This window comes from Typopeltis vanoorti, chromosome 24 (genome assembly GCF_054136105.1).
Source record: "Typopeltis vanoorti isolate ZY-2024b chromosome 24, IOZ_Tvanoo_1.0, whole genome shotgun sequence".
Taxonomy (NCBI): Eukaryota; Metazoa; Arthropoda; class Arachnida; order Uropygi; family Thelyphonidae; genus Typopeltis; species Typopeltis vanoorti.
Window position 1 is genome coordinate 46,749,916 of NC_143572.1, and position 17,709 is coordinate 46,767,624.

The window sequence follows — 17,709 nt, forward strand, 5'->3', positions numbered from 1 at the left end:
ATAGGTGGTTAAAGTTTAGAGGACACACATAGCAAAAGTGGCTAAATCAGCTCATTGAATTACTTGGTTACTGAAGAATACTTTAAATACACTGGTTACTCTTCTGGCATTCATTACAAATAAAACAAATGATTCAACTCTTGAAAAGAAGGTACTGGCAATAATTATTTCTTTAAGAAAATTTAAATCTTTGTTATTGGTTTAACTTATGAAATCTAATCATTAGATTGTCATTTTTTAGCTAACATGAATGATAAATACCAAGGGATAATCAAGTGGGCATTAGAAACAGGAATATAATACCATATGTCCCTGAAAGTAAAAATACAGTGGATTGATTATCTAGATTTTTAAGATATTTTGCCAGAAAGAGATCAGAAAAATTTTGCTCAAAGGATACCAAAATATCTCCCAGCCCTGACTGCATCTCTCCAATTGTTCTAAAGGTCTGTGACCCCCACTTTGTGTCACCTATTTACACTTTTGTTTCATCACCGGTATCTATCCTGTAGTTTGGAAACTAGCCCATATACAACCTATTCCTAAGAGTGACAAATCCTTACATTCTAACTACCGTCCAATTTCTGTCACCTCTATTCTTTCTAAATGGAAAGAACCATCATTGGCCAACTCTGACACTACCCTGAAGACTCATCTAATAAATGACCAACAGTAACTGCATAGGATTGAAGAACAAGGAAATAAAAAAAGCCATGGATTACCCAGGACATTCTAGACCTAATAGATAAAAGCATAAAACCTTCCTAAATGAAGAAAGCAAAGACAAATATAAACATATAAAAAATGATAAACAGAAAGTGTAAAGAAGCAAAAGAACAATAGTATATAGAGAAATGTAAGTTCTTTGTTTAGTTCCTCCTCATCATAAAGAAGAGAATGAGCCCGATGTCCAAGTGTCGAAATGATTCCAAACTTTGGTGGGAGATAATGATGAGACTGAGCGTGGAGATATCTGTTCGCGTGGCTAGATTTTCTGTAAATCAAAATCTTCAATTTCTCCGCTCAACGGGTCAGATTAACATCCAAAAAAAGGAAGAACCATTAACTTCTAACTCAGCTGTAAATTTGATGTTTGGATGTTGATTATTCAGATGGTCTAGGAAACTTTGAAGATTCATGGCCATGGCCCCAAACTAAAAAAAATGTCATTTATGTATCTTTTCCAAACTCTAAGTTTTAAAGGGAAGGAGGAGATAGCTTTCTCTTCAAAATCTTTGAGGTAGATGTTAGCAAGTACTGGTGGCAAAGGGTTTCCCATCTGAATAATCAACATCCAAACATCAAATTTACAGTTGAGTTAGAAGTTATTGGTTCTCTTCCTTTTTTGGATGTTAAACTGACCCGTTCAGCGGAAAAATTGAAGATTTCGATTTACAGAAAACCTACCTACACGAACAGATATCTCCATGCTCAATTTCATCATTATCCCCCACAAAAGTTTGGAATCATTTTGACACTTGGACAATGGGCTCGTTCCCTTCTTTATGATGAGGAGGAACTAAACAAAGAACTTAATTTCCTCAGGACAGCATTTCAACTGAATGGCTATTCACAAAAAACTATTAACAAATTCCTATTTAATCCACTCCCTCACCATAATGACGATACAACAAGTGTTAAAGGTAACGCTTGTCTACCTTACATCAGCTCCGTCTCAAGTATATTCTCAAATAATCTCAAGTATCCCGGTGTCTATGAGATTTGGTGCGGTTGTGAGAGAAAAACATAAGTTATAGGAGAAAGCGAGCCAGTGCTCTGTCTAGCCATTTCTGTTTTCCACAAATTCTAACGAAGAGAACCACACCCATCCAGGGGCAAGTCTACTAATATTTTCCATCGTTCCGATGAATTAGAGAAAAGAATAGTAGAATCGAAAGAAATCATTCTCAATCCTATACATCTCAATAACAACCTAAGTTATAACCTGTCTGACTGTCAATGCACTGCTATAAAATATTGGCGTACACGAGATTGTGAACGAACATGTGCACCCAACAATTAAGTCGGAGAGAGAATGTTTTTAAATACACAAATGTTAATGCATTAACGGTGAAATGCATACGCTAACCTTTTTTTGTACTGTTTAGAGTTATTTCCTTTATGGTTCTTATTGGTTGCTTCTTTTATTTCTTTGCACCTGAAGAACTCTATTAAAGACGAAACCAGTCGTGCCATTAAAATCTGTTTTATCTCTTATCTCGGTTTCCCAATCATTTAATCCTAAAAAACATGTACGTCAACTGAGTAAGTCAGTCTTCTAACATTATATATATATACTGAACAAAAAGCATAAAAATTAATAAAGAAATTCCCCAATACCATGCTGTTAAATGAAGTATATTGTATCACTAACATCTTAGTTCACAAGTGTAGGATAAGCAGAGAGAGACAAATCCAATCTTAAGAAATGGAAAATGAGTCAAACATTCCAATGAAATAAAATTCATGTTGATAAGCTTGCCAAATGGCTTTCTCCTAAAGAGATCTGCATGGCCCTTCCCTTAATGTATAGCATTATACATGTCTGCAAGGAGATGTGCTTTGCATTATGGGAGATACCGAGACAAGAAGTGTTAAGAGCTTGCTACGAGTTGCCTCAGTTCTGAACTACTTCAGGCACAAACTTTGTTTACCTACACTTGGGTAAAGGATTAAACTAAATTTATTATATCATACTTGAACATTCCTGGTAGAATATCATTTACTCCTGCTGCCTTTCCACATTTCAGGCTTTTGATGGCTTTTTCTACTTCAAGTATGAATATGTATTCCTGACTGCATGTCTGGTCAGTGTTTTTTACTGCTATGCTGTCATCCCTGCTCATTTCATTTAGCAGTTTTTCAAAGTAATTACTCCATACTTTTATATCATTTTTATCATCTCTAACTCCTTTTACAGCACTCTTTCCTCCATTCCTAAGCTTCTTCAATAACCTCCAGAATATTTTGCCACCTTCTTGATATTTATTTTCTATATTCTTGCCAAAGCCCTCCCATGACTTTTGTTTAGCCAGTTTAACACAGTATTTAGCTTTCTTACATTTGTCTCTGTAATCTCTAAGATCACACGCTGACTTATTTGTCAGGAACTTTTGATATGCTTTCTTCTTTTCCTTCACTGCCTCTTTAACTTCCTGTGTCTACCATGGAGTTCTGATTTTTCTATCCTTGCACACAACCACATGCCTTTCTGGCTAAATCAATCTGTTTTCTTCAAGGCTTGTCACTAAGATCACACGCTGACTTATTTGTCAGGAACTTTTGATATGCTTTCTTCTTTTCCTTCACTGCCTCTTTAACTTCCTGTGTCTACCATGGAGTTCTGATTTTTCTATCCTTGCACACAACCACATGCCTTTCTGGCTAAATCAATCTGTTTTCTTCAGGGCTTGTCACTGAATCTCCAAAGTTTGGTTTCTGTTCTCAAACTCTTTCACATTGTCTTGAATAAGGTTTGTGTATTTTAGTCTATAATTTACATCTGAGAGCTGCTTAACTTTTATTCGCTTTAAAACTTTCTTACATGTTCTTCTTTTCAATATGAAATTCAATTTTATCCTGCCCAAGACTAACTGGTGATCACTTCCAATTTCAAATCCTCTGTACACTCTGGTGTCCTGCACCAGGGAGAAAACATCACTATCAACAATAACATAGTCAATGAGACTTTTCTTATTCCCTGCCTCTTCTCTCCATGTGAATTTGTGCACATTTTTATTGTGGAACATTGTGTTAGTAATAACCAGTCCATATCCTGAGCAGAAATCCGACAGGTATTTGCCATTCTTATTAGCTGTGCTCTTTTCTCCAAATTTTCCCAATATATTTTTGTATGTCTGACTACTCTGCTATTTAGATCCTCAACAAGGATCAACTTTTCTTTTTCATTGCATCAGCTGCTTTCTCTAAAGCCTCAAAAAATTCCTCCACTTCTACATTAGTAGAACCTTCAGTGGGACCATAGGCACAAATAAGTCTCATTGTCTAGTTTCCCATTCTCATATTTGTTCACATCACTCTACTTGAAATTGCCTGCCATTCAAAAAGATTAGCCTTGTATTTAGAGTTGAATATTATGGCTACTCCTTATTTTCCTTGATTGTCATTACCTGAATATAACATTTTGTATTTATTGCTGAGAAAGATATCACCAGTTTGTCTTTTTTGTTGCAGTTACCCCTATTATGTCAACCTGGTACTTATCCAATTCCTCAGCTAGCTCCACCATTTCTTTGCCATTCAGGCTTCTTATGCTGATAGTACTGATCTTCAACTCTGGTGATATTGATTTGGGGTGTGTTTTAGGATTTGTTCCAGTAGCTGACTTTTCGCTGTTTGCCCTGGCTCCCTGGCAAAATCAATGGAGGGGAGGGGGGATTCTTTAACAAAGTGATGCCACAGCCAGCATGAAATTCTGTCGTGTTGTACCATCATTTAATATTGTGGTTTAAGCCAATAAGAATACAACTTGGGCAGCTAAATCCCAAATTTCCAACACATCCTTGTTCGTTTAGGATCCAGGTAGATACCAAAACTTTAATCTTGCAACCTGACACACACTTTTGATCCTTGCTCTCATAGCATTTTCGGCATACATTCCCACCACTATTACTTTCAAACCAAATTCCACCTGCTTTCGGTAATGTGTACATTTTGCAGACATTGCACTACATGAAGTCCCTGGGATAAATTTTTTAAACAATGATGCCTCAGGCACTATTGTTCTGCTTCATTGATGCCATGTGCTATGCTACAGAACTTACCATGAAAAAGACTCAACAATATTCAAAACAAATCTTTTAACTGATAATGCCACCTGTATTGCAGTTTCCATGGCGTAGTGTAGCTAATTTAAAATTTTTATACCTTCATACTTGAACATTTATAATCGATTATCATCTAAGTTCATAAGTTCGTATCATATGAACTGCTAATTGAAGGAAAGGATTTATTGGTACAAGGAATAGTTTAAAAAAAATAGTAGATACGAATGATCCAAACACTGGTTGTTCATAGCATCAATTGAAGGTTTCTCCTTCAATCAATAAAAATTATGCTCCTCAATCACAAACTGATAAGAATCAGCCTAGTATTTCACATGGATAGGAAACAATGCATAAAAGAGAACCTGTAATAGAAATGCAATGTTAGTCACAAAAATAAACAGAACTCAAAATATGAAAACAGATGTGTCATTTAGAAAAGGACTTGAAAGGACATTAAAGACTTACTTGAATGTCGTTAATGTTAGACTATCACAGATAATGAATTAATGTGTTAAGTTCATTAGAGATAAGCAAATTAATTAAGTGACATCACATTTACAGTGATAATCATGGCTGCAAATAATACTGGCATAAATGAAATGATCATAATGAAAGTGCAGATTATCAAGAAATTATAGGACTGATCTACAGGAGGAAACTAAATTTGATCAGTTCAGCCTTCCTTATCTTTACATGATTCTTCAATAAGCAATCAAGATGATTTGGCTAATGCTGAAAAAAATTAGAAGTCCTGTAATACACCTCAATGTCCATATTATTTCAGAGCTGGATAAGAAAGTATCTTGTAAGTTTTGTTAATTAAAAAAAAATTTTTGTTGGGTAGCATAAAATTTTTCAGATAAAGCATTACAAATATTTCTTAATTATACTTAATAAATTTAAAACAAATTTTGATGAATTCATGTATATCATAAAATTTCTTCATATGAATTATTACAAAAGATGTACCAGCTTTCTCACCGCAGCTTTGATTTAAAATATGTAGAAAGATTTAATTTGATTACTTCATATTTCTTTATGAACAATGCTGACAATTCTAAAAATGGATCTCAGTAATAACTAAAGAATATGCAAAAAAAATTGTTATTCTGAACATCACAATGTATACATAAGGAACGTGCCCTGTAAAGGCTGTCAAGCTGTTCTGACATGCATAATAATTCTTACATTAATTAGTATTTCCAAATGCAAAATGTAAACAGCTGAGTACATTGATAAAGAGGGATAAAGTTGCTATAGGCAACAGAGCTGTATTTTTTTTAAAGTAAATTACAACATATATTAATATATTATTAATTATTATTTAAGAGACCTCCAGGGAGTCAGAGACTCATCAAGGAAGGCCACATACTAGACACACCAGTTATCATACTTATTCTTGAATTCATTCACACTGCTTGCACCCACAACATCCAATGGTAATCCATTCCAATCACGCACCACCTTCTGAGAGAAAAATCTAGCCCTCATCCCCTTCTTAGCGGCCTTCATTCTCAACTCCCAAGGATGCCCCTCTCATCCTCCATAAATTGAAAAAATTTCATTAATTGAAATCCTGTATGACCCTTTCAGAAGTTTGTAAGTCTCAATCATATCTCCCTTCTTTCTTGTTTGCTAGTGTCTGCAGTCTACAAATTCTCAATCTCTTCATAATCAGTATTCCACAACCCTGACATCATTTTTGACACTCTCGAATATTTTGGCAGTCAAATTGCCATCATCAGGGAGCAAAACATAATAAGATGTGCACATAGGTATGTGTGTAGTACACAGATATATTAAGTTTCAGTAAAGAAATACCATGAGTAGACATAATAATTAAAATTATAATAATAATAATGCACATAAAAATATTATTTATTAGTACAATTTTTGCCCACAGGCACCTTCAGTATATGCATAAAGCTAATTAAACAATAACTGACCATTCCAAAAGGCACACCTAAGTAGCTAATGTAAGATAACTAAAAAAAGGTCAATAAATTTCCTAACTTATTAAAAAAAAAAAAAAAAAAAAAGTACATATATGTATACAATTAAAAAAGTTGGGAAACATTAGCTAATTTATAAAGTACTATCTCCCACAAAGGGGATAGACGCAAACCATCGGATCTTTTAAGTTATCAAAGTGAAGTAAAGTTTCACTTTTCTTTATAAAGCTGTTCCATAAGGAACCAACTTTTGTGAAGAACTCGTCTTGTTCCAATGAACTCTATATCTAGTATTGATGGCATGTTCTGCAAGTCCAAACTGTTCAGGTTCAAGGTATTGAATATAAGACCGATGTTCTTCTAGACAAATAGAGGCAGATCTTCCTGTTTGTCCAAAATAAGATAATCCACAAGAGCAAGGAATCTGGTAGACACATGGATAACTGAGATGTGGAAGCTTGTCCTTTGGAGAAGTGAGAAAGGTGGAGATTTTTCTGAATGGTCGAAGGCAACTTTTGTTGCATTTCGACCATGTGTCTACCAGATTCCTTACTCTTGTGGATTATCTTATTTTGGACAAACAGGAAGATCTGCCTCTATTCGTCTAGAAGAACATCGGTCTTATATTCAATACCTTGAGCCTGAACAGTCTGGACTTGCAGAACATGCCATCAATACTAGACAGAGTTCATTGGAACAAGACAAGAGTCCTTCATAAAAGTCGGTTCCTTATGGAACAGCTTTATAAAGAAACGTGAAACTTTACTTCACTCTGATAACTTAAAAAGATCCGATGGTTTACGTCTATCTCCTTAAAGTACTATCTCCCCTTTGTGGGAGATAGTACTTTATAAATCAGCTAATTTTTCCTAACTTTTTCAATTGTAATATGTACACACACACACACACACACACAGTAAAACTTCTTTTTTTACACTTTTCAGGGGACTGATGGAAAAAAGTGTAAAAAGCAGGAAATGTAAAAATACATTTAAAAAAAGGCTAAAAGATGACTTACTGCTAGTATGCGAGTCTACATACTAGATTACAAAATTTAATAACTGAAAATAAATGAATTTACAATTACTAACATTTATGTATTTAAAAAATCTTTAATTGTTGATTGTTTTTGCTTTTCGTTTTTTTTTTTTTTTTTTTTTGACATAGCGCCAGACTGCTTCGCATTGGGTTCAATGCTTGACCTGTTTTTAACTATCGTGTTCAAAGAGGACATGGAGAGTCCAAGATCTTTTGCATAATGCTCACGTGTTCCGGCATGCCAATCTACACGTCGCAGAATTGATATCTTTTCTTCTACAGAAATACATTTTCTGTCTTTTTTCTCCATGTTACTAACATGGATAATCCACCACCGCAACTTGAAAGCAACTTTCACACGCTAAATCACATAGCAGAAATTCTGCAACATCAATTCGTACTGTGATTGAAAAATCACGGTATCGCTCATCACTACATTATTGCTGCAAGTGTGCAAGTCACCGTGATAGCAGAAACGAAACTACAGCCATAAGCAATGTTATCTGGGAACAGAAATGTGCAGATTTCGCAGAAATGGTTTGAAAATCAGTATTGTCACCCGAGAAAAAAATGCAAATCATGGGAAATAACGTCCACATCAAGTTGTTAATAGCAGGAAAAGAATATATCGTAAGAATAGGTTTTAAGACGGGACCAACGGAAAATGACGTAAATCGCAGGGTTTTACTGTGTGCGCTGTATTTTACTGTATATTTAAAATATATATATTTTAAATATATATATATATATATATATATTTAAAAATAAGTTAGAAATTCACTGACCTTTTTGTTATCTTACATTAGCTACTTAGGTGGTGCCTTTTGGAATTGTCAGTTATTGTTTAATTAGCTTTATACATGTACTGCAGATGTCTGTGATACTCGGGTGAAAATTCTACTAATAAATAATATTTTTACGAGTTAATTCCGTTATTATAATTTTAATTATTATGCTCATTACTACATAAGTAATAATTATTTTAATCATTACTTATGTAGTAATGAGGCTGAAGCATGTCAACTGAGAGACCTAAACAGTGCCCTCTAGTAGGCTAAATCATGCCATCCTTGGCTGTTGGACAGGTATGGAGGATGAGGATTCCCAAATCTAGGGCAGTTTCAAGAAAAAGTCTTTCATATTTACATTTGCTGTGATGGAGTAGAGTGGAATTCTTCCAGTGTATTCTATGACAGGTGTCCAAAGCATGGCCAACAAGTCCTGAGTGATCAGAGCAGTGAAAATAGATATAGTCTTACATTCAGCAATTCTGCCTGTTTAGCCATAGTACAAGGGACCTGATAAACACCTGGAAGGTGTAGGGATTGTGGCCAGTCTGGTGGAACAGATAAAGGATGCCAATTTTTATATGGTTTGTAAGTAGTTGGAAAGTTGTATTTTTTAGGATTTGTTAGTTTTTCAGATGTGCCTTGAATATATAGAATAGAGATAGTCGTGGTGTACTCTCTGTTCTGGAGAGGGCATGTGTGGAGGGGGGGGGGGTAATATATTTTGGATATGGTGGGAATTGTAGCCATTAGCTAAGGTTTCGTGAATGTGGTTAAGTTCCTTGGAGAGGGCACTGTTATCTGAACTACCGTATATTATTGCGTATAATGCGAAAAATTTATGGTAAAAAATACTACTTAAAGTTAGGTGTTCGCATTATATGCAGATCCTAAAAAATATAACATCTGATTAGACTTGCACATGCAATATATACTACCTAATGCCTATGCAACCACATCTACTTGACCCACTCGCATTCGGCGACCGAGCGCGCATCGTATCTGCGCATGTGCTCTCCGTCGCCGAATGATAGAGCACAGTTAGGTATATCAGTTTAACCACAGTTCATTTTAAATATTATTCGTTAAACAAACCTAGCCTGAAAATGAGCCAACAGAAACGTTCATCTTTTGAAGTAGGATTTAAATTGCGTGTCGTGCAGTTTGCAGAAGAACATAACAGTGTTGCTATGAGAGAATTTGGTGTAGCAGAGAGTAATATTAGACTTTGGCGTAAGCAAAAAGATAGTCTTGAAAAAATCCCCAAAACGAAACGTGCCCTTCATGGAGATGTAGCATCCTTTCCAGAACTCGAAGAAGAGCTAAATGAATGGATTTTGACGCAACGACAAGATGGCATTATAGTAACAAGAAATGCAATTCATTTTCGAGCTCTACAACTCAAGAATGCCAAATTCAAGGCCACACCAGGTAGTTCATCTTTTCTTGCTTCATCTGGGTGGTGCAACAGATTTATGGAACACAAAGCATTAACATTACGACAATGAACAAAAATTGCGCAGAAGTTACCAAAGCAGCTTGAAGAAAAAGTGCAGTCCTTCCATAAATTTATCATAAAATTACAGAAGTGTCACGGATACGAACTTTCCAAATTGGCAATATGGATGAAATGCCCATGTACTCTGATATGACTGGGAATCAAACAGTAAACTCAGTTGGTGAAAAGGGTCTCTTCATAAAAACAACGGGACATGAAAAAATTCATTTTACCATTGTTCTAGCACATGGCAGACGGAACCAAATTAAAGTCAACAGTGATATTTAAAAGGAAGAAAATTCTGGAGCATATGAAATTTCCATCAGGTGTAATTGTTCGTGACAATCAGAAAGGTTGGATGGATGAAGGTGTACAATTGTGGCTGGATCAAGTATGGAACATACGTCCAGGTAGCTTGTTACGTCAACAAAGCATGCTAGTCTGGGATATGTTCCGGGCGCATTTAACAGAGGCAAGCAAAGAGAAAGCACGTGAGCTACGTACAGACCTAGCAGTCATACTGGGTGGTCTAACTTCCGTTTTGCAGCTGCTTGATGTCAGCTTGAATAAGCCATTTAAAGATCACTTATACGTGAAAAATGGAGAGAATGGATGTCATCTGGTTTGGTGAAGATGACAAAGGGTGGGAATTTTCAGAAGCCTGAGATCACCCTAGTCACCAGCTGGGTTAAAGAAGCATGGGATTCGATACCATCTGAAATGATTCAACGCTCATTTCTTAAATGTGGAATAAGTAATTCAATGGATGGATCCTTAGATGACGTCATATACGAAAGCAAGGATGACGCACAACAAATTGGACAGCATGAAGACGATGACAACAACTGCTACACTGATGACGCAATCCCTACAGATGAATTTATAAATGAAATGTTTGACGACTCAAAAGATAAAGAAGAATTTAAAGGATTTTGACATTTTGTTTTAAAATAAATATTTCTTTCGTTAATTCGTATTGTATTATTTATAATGTTATGGAGCAAGATTAACAGATCGCATTATACGTGGACATGGCACTTTAGGGCTAGTTTTCAAACAAAATTTCTAGTTTGCATTATACGTGATAATATACGGTAATTAATCTAGCCCTGTTACATAAAGTTTTAATAATAATCCATACTGTTGGAAGGGAAAGGGTGTTTCTGAAATGCATTTAGTGGTGTGTGTGTGTTGGTTTTCTGTAAACATAAAATGCCATGGATATGCCAGACTGGTGTAATTTAAGTGTCTATGAAGCAACTTATTTTCTTTTTCTAATGTGAATTGAATTCCTGGGATGTCGATGTTTTAAATTTCTTTAAAAAATACAGTTATGAATAGCTAACAGATAAACCTTACAATACCAAATAACAAAGCAAAGAGGCTTGTCCAAAAATAATTGGTGAGGAATGCTCAGTCAGTGACAAACATTTATGTATAAGCAAAGACACTTTATTATGAACTTTTGAAACACTTCTGGATAACATTCCTACTAATAATGAAAAATAAAAAAAAAAACTACAAAAATAAAAAAAATTATTGTTCTGAATACTGAAGAGTTAGTGAAAACAGTTAGTGAATTTGATGTTAAATTTATTTTTCAACTCAATCAGAATACTGTTATATTGAGTGAAGTGTAACAATTTTCATTTGTCAATTAACAATTTGAATTCTGAGACCAACCAAGCAGTCCCAATGAAATATACTCCATATCTGAGAAATACTGTGTAATAAAGCAATGGAATTTTCTTGTAATAACATATCCCTGTAGTTCTTTCAGTAAAAATTAAGACAGTATATTCTTGCCATTAAAGCATATTTTTACTTGAGAATTTTCTGAACTCCAGGATAATGGCAGTACTAGCACATCAACATGATACTCTCTTCCATTTCTCATTTACACACAGCACTGTCATGTCGTAGGTATTGGGATCTCTTGTGTGGAGCTGATAGGCATTCTTTCTACTACAAGCACAGTAACAAAAATTATACTATCATCCTGAAACCATGATCATTCTATTTTCTTTGCCACTCAGTATTAAAAGCAAATAATTAAATCAAACCTCATAATATAAAACAAATCCTCATATTCAGAATGGTTTAACACAAGTTTTGTTTCTCTGGTGATGTGAAGTACTGTTATAAATAACCAGCAAAATATATATCTTTACCTTACAAACAGAACAGCATTTAATAACAAATAGAACCTCCTTTTATCTTAAGTATGGCCTGTATTCTTTATGGCTCTGATTCAACTAAGTGTCTACTATGTTCCTCTTGGATGCTTGTCCGTGGTGTTACATTCATGACATTGCCCAATTGTTGCAGGTTGGACGGTGGTTTGCTGCTGCTAACTGCCCATTCCACGTTCCCAGAAATGTTCTATTGGGTTGAGGTCTGGGAACGGAGCTGGCCATTGAAAGAAACTATGTCATGTTCTTCGAACCCGTTAACATGCTACATACTTTATTTATCAAATGGATACTTCCAGCAAGACAATGTGCACATTGTCTTGCTGGAAGTATCCATTTGACAATAAACTGCAGCCACGAATGGGTGAATAAGATCAGCGACGATGCTGTCATGTTCAACATCATTGCTGATTGTGTTCTGTGATGTTCTGAGTATTAGCCACAGAGGAATCACTACACATGACAACTCCAGGAACATGGGTGTTCTTGCTATAGCCCTCTTTCAAGAAACAGCTAACACAAAAGACTATTATATGGATTCTTTCCAAAATAAGTTTTTCAGTATACACTTAAAAATTCAAAAATCTGCAGTTGTCTTACAAAGAATAAATACACAAGGCAGCAGCAATTATGAAGGGAGAGTATGCAAAACTTTGTAAATTAAATAATACTTAAGCACTTGCACAAGAAATGCAATAATTTTTTGATAACTTAAAAAAAAAAAAGAAAAAGAAAAAAAGTGAAACCACTTTAATCAAAGCAGAGAAAACACACTTAGAGTCCTATGAAATAAAGTATACAAGTTTTTTATGCCAACCCAACCCACAAAAAAAATCAGAAACCTATAGCACATAGTACTGATGTTTTATGTCATAGTAGTGATGACAGAACTGAATTTTTCCTTTCATTTCAGATAAACTAAAAACCCTGTTGAAAACCAGACATTATCTTTTTATATCAGTAAGATCCAAACCAACAGTACTGATAAAGTACTATATCACCCACTTAGCCTAGAGGATGTGGCAGGTAACATTCCTAAAAGAAATGTGTCAATACCAAATTATTTCAACTCTTCAATATTTCTTGTCCTAGTTTACGTAGAAAGGAGGTCATCCAAATGCTGATGATAAAAATCAACAGAAGTGGTAAAGTTAACTTCAGAAATAGAATACCCCCCCCCCCCCTGAAAGAATATGAGCATATCACCAAAGCCTTGCACAGCTGAGTATTTACATTATAGCAAATTTTGCAACTGGCAATCCTGATTATCCAGGAGCTTCTGGAATGATGAATTTTCCATAATACATGAAAAGTAAGATAAAAAGTGACATTATGATACCAACATCAACAGGAAAACCAGGTAAGCTGATTGAATGAAGTAGTTTTCACTCCCCCCCCCCCCCACACACACAAAGAGTGGTCATATCAAGCTGTCAACCAAAAGTCACTCATTTGGTTGAAAAGTTCTATCGGTTTTTTTTAAAATTTAGTACAATGTCACAAATAGTGACATTTTACAGGAATGTAATCCTTACTAGCTGTTTTTAGAAAAATAAAATTCTGTTGATGTAATCTTGATTAGAAGAACATGGCACAGACTTAAAACTGATTTTCACATCACAATTATTATAAAATCAAAATTGTCTTGTTAACCTAAATAAGAATAATAAACTTGAATATTTTATGTTTTGGAAAAAGGCTCCATGATTTCCAGCAAGTCCAGAGTAACACCGAATCTTTTTGTCGCACAGAAGAAATGAAATCAAAATCAATACTAAATTGTTTGATTCCTAGTAATCTGTGTACCTATACATTTATAAATACCTACTGAAAAACCAGGCTTAATCAATGATAAAATATTACAGATGAACACTGACTTACCAATTCAAATAACATGTTTCTCATACTCAAATAACAATTGATGCATGTAGGGATAACTGGAACATAATAATGAAGTAACCTGATGGGGGTAGTGTTGCAAGAATTGATAATCCTATTACAGCATTCAACTCTGTCACCAATTACCAATTTAAATAATATGTTTCTCATACTCTAATAACAATTGATGCATGTAGGGATAGCTGGTACATAGTACCGAAGTAACCTGATGAGGTAGTGTTGTAGGAATTGATAATCCAATCCTATTACAGCATTCACCTACAAGTAATAATTTTCATGATAATAAACCAGTTATTTGTTCTACACTATCTGCTAGAAGAGATTCTAGTAGCAAGGCTTATACGTTGGTCAGACATAACTGGTAATTAGTTTACGGAATTAACAACGCATATAAAGTATATTAATTAAAGGTAACTTTAATGAATAACTTCTATATTTCGGCAACGTCACATTGCCATCTTCAGGAACATAAAGATATGGTATGTGCACGCAGGCACTAACACAAAGCAAATGAGGAAGAAAGCAAGAAACTAATATTGTTCCTAAAGTCCTAATGGTGCCCTCTTGCGGGCTAATTTGGTAGTCTTGGCAGTTGGGCTGAAGTTCTCATAATGTAAGTCTCCCAAATTTGGGGTAGTTTCATGCACCCAAATTTGTTGAGGTTAGGAACGTTTTTTAGAGCTGCTGAAGATTCTTTGAATAATCTTTCGTATTTAAACTTGCTGCGATGAATTATTTTTGTTTTCTTCCAACGAATTTTATGGTGGGTATCTAAGGCATGGTCTGCCAGCCCAGAGCGGCTGTACTGGTGAAACCAGATGTAGTCTTGGTGTTCTGAAATCCTGATATTTGTTGTTCTGCCTGTTTGGCCAAAGTAGGACAATTTGCTGCAAGGGACCTGGTATACACCAGGTAGGTCTAGGGGAAGTGGTTGGTCTTTGGTAGAGCGGATAAGGGATGCCAACTTTTTATATGGTCTGTAACAGGAAGTAAGGTCATTTTTTGAGGATATTGGTTATTTTCTCAGAGGTGCCCTGGATGTAGGGGATGGTGGGTTGTGGTTTACTGGTTTTAGTATTTTTTGGATTTTTTTGGAGTTATAGCCATTGGCTAAGAAAGTGTTGAGGAAGTGGTTTAGTTCAGTAGTTAGTGCCTTGTCATCTGAGCAGATTAATTTTGCCCTGTTATATAGTGTTTTTATAACCCCATATTGTTGTGGGGGGGGGGGCTGCTGGTGAATGTATCTGCCAGTATGGGTGGGTTTTCTGTGAACAGAGAAAACCAAAGATCCATCAAGCTGGCAGGTGATTAAAGTGTCTAGGAAGGGGAGGGTGTTGTTCTCCTCTTTTTCTAAGGTGAACTGGACTCTGGGGTGTTGGTTGTTTAAGTGTTAGGAAGGAAATAAGTGTGTCTGAGCCATGTGGCCAAATAGCAAACACATCATCCACATAACGAAGCCAAATAGGTGGGTTTTTGTGGGGCAGAGTTTAAGGCTTTCTCTTCAAATGTCTCCATAAAGAAATTGGCCAATGGTGGGGAAAGCGGTGGACCCATGGCTGTCCCCTCTATCTGTTTGTAGAACTTTCCTTGCCAAACGAAATAGCCTGAGTTCATTGTGAACTGAAATAGGGCTGAGATATCGGAAGGAAACTTGGCTTGGATGAGCTCTAGAGTTTCTTTGAGTGGAACATTAGTGAATAGGGAGGAGACGTCAAAACTGACCATTATGTCAGTGTGTTGGAGTGCGAGGTTTTCTATACTGGCTTTAAAGTGGGCTGAGTTTTTTTCTGTGTGATGGTGTGTTGCCAGTATAGTGTGTGAGCTCTTTGGCTAAGTGTTTGTCTAATTTGTATGTGGGGGAATCAATGCCATCTGCTATGGGACGCAATGGCACATTTTGTTTATGTATTTTTGGGAGTCCATATAATCGGGGGGGGTCTAGAGTTATAAGGTTTTAGTTTGTTGGTGACTTCCACAGGCCAAGAAGTGACCTTCTTAAGGAGTCTGTGGAGAGTTCTAATCTGAGAGCTGGTCGGATTATATTCAATGGGGAGGTAAGTCGTACGGTCTAGTAGTAAAGAAGATAGCTTACATTTGTAGTCTTTTTGATTGAGCACCACAGTGGCGTTTCCCTTATCCGCCTTGGTGTTTACTATTTTTTTGTTGTTTTTCAATTCTTGTAGGGCTGCATATTCGTTTTTGGATAAGTTGGTTTTAGTGAGAACACCGACTACATCCAGTCTAACATTGTTGGCGATATGGTTAGGCAGGTTGCGAATCCCACGTTCTATCTGGATCATGATTTCTTCGGCAGGCATTCTTTTTGGAGCTAGGGCAAAATTGTGACCATGCTCAACACTTTCTTAGCCAATGGCTATAACCCCCAAAAAATCCAAAAAATACTAAAACCAGTAAACCACAACCCACCTCCACAATAAAGATTACACCAAGTCTATCACCATCCCCTACATCCAGGGCACCTCTGAGAAAATAACCAATATCCTCAAAAAATGACCTTACTTCCTGTTACAGACCATATAAAAAGTTAGCATCCCTTATCCGCTCTACCAAAGACCAACCACTTCCCCTAGACCTACCTGGTGTATACCAGGTCCCTTGCAGCTGCAAATTGTCCTACTTTGGCCAAACAGGCAGAACAACAAATATCAGGATATCAGAACACCAAGACCGGTTTCACCAGTACAGCCGCTCTGGGCTGGCAGACCATGCCTTAGATACCCACCATAAAATTCGTTGGAAGAAAACAAAAATAATTCATCGCAGCAAGTTTAAATACGAAAGATTATTCAAAGAATCTTCAGCAGCTCTAAAAAACGTTCCTAACCTCAACAAATTTGGGTGCATGAAACTACCCCAAATTTGGGAGACTTACATTATGAGAACTTCAGCCCAACTGCCAAGACTACCAAATTAGCCCGCAAGAGGGCACCATTAGGACTTTAGGAACAATATTTGTTTCTTGCTTTCTTCCTCATTTGCTTTGTGTTAGTGCCTGCGTGCACATACCATATCTTTATGTTCCTGAAGATGGCAATGTGACGTTGCCGAAATATAGAAGTTATTCATTAAAGTTACCTTTAATTAATATACTTTATATGCGTTGTTAATTCCGTAAACTAATTACCAGTTATGCTAGAAGAGAGATGGGTTGTGGCACTTGCACAAACCTAACACAGAAATCTCAGAAAGAATCATGAAAGCATTTTATTAAGAACACTATACACTGCATAAACTTGTTGAAAAACATGATATTGTCTGTAGTAAAACTTAGCTGTTTTATTACAGATATCAACAATAAGCTAAATTCAAATGTCCTACATAACAGCACAGTCCAAACATATAGCAAAGCCATGAGACGAACCAGCTGAAACACCTTGTATAATGTATTATAATTACGGCTATTTTGCCTGCTTCAGTTTAGGAGTGCCCCTGTTTAAATGTCATTGGCTATTTACTCATGGATTCTTAGGGCACTGTAGATGTAAATTTACCAAAAAGTATATGTAGCATAAGGAAAATAAATTTACACATACC

The 17,709-nt window shown here is 35.8% G+C and overlaps 1 protein-coding gene across 1 annotated transcript in view; it reads right to left on the reverse strand.

Annotated features, from left to right (window-relative positions):
* The window catches only part of LOC150093159 (ubiquitin-conjugating enzyme E2 Z-like), a 61,706-nt gene that overhangs the window by 27,265 nt on the left and 16,732 nt on the right, over window positions 1–17,709 (reverse strand). The gene's annotated exons all lie outside the window — the stretch shown is intronic.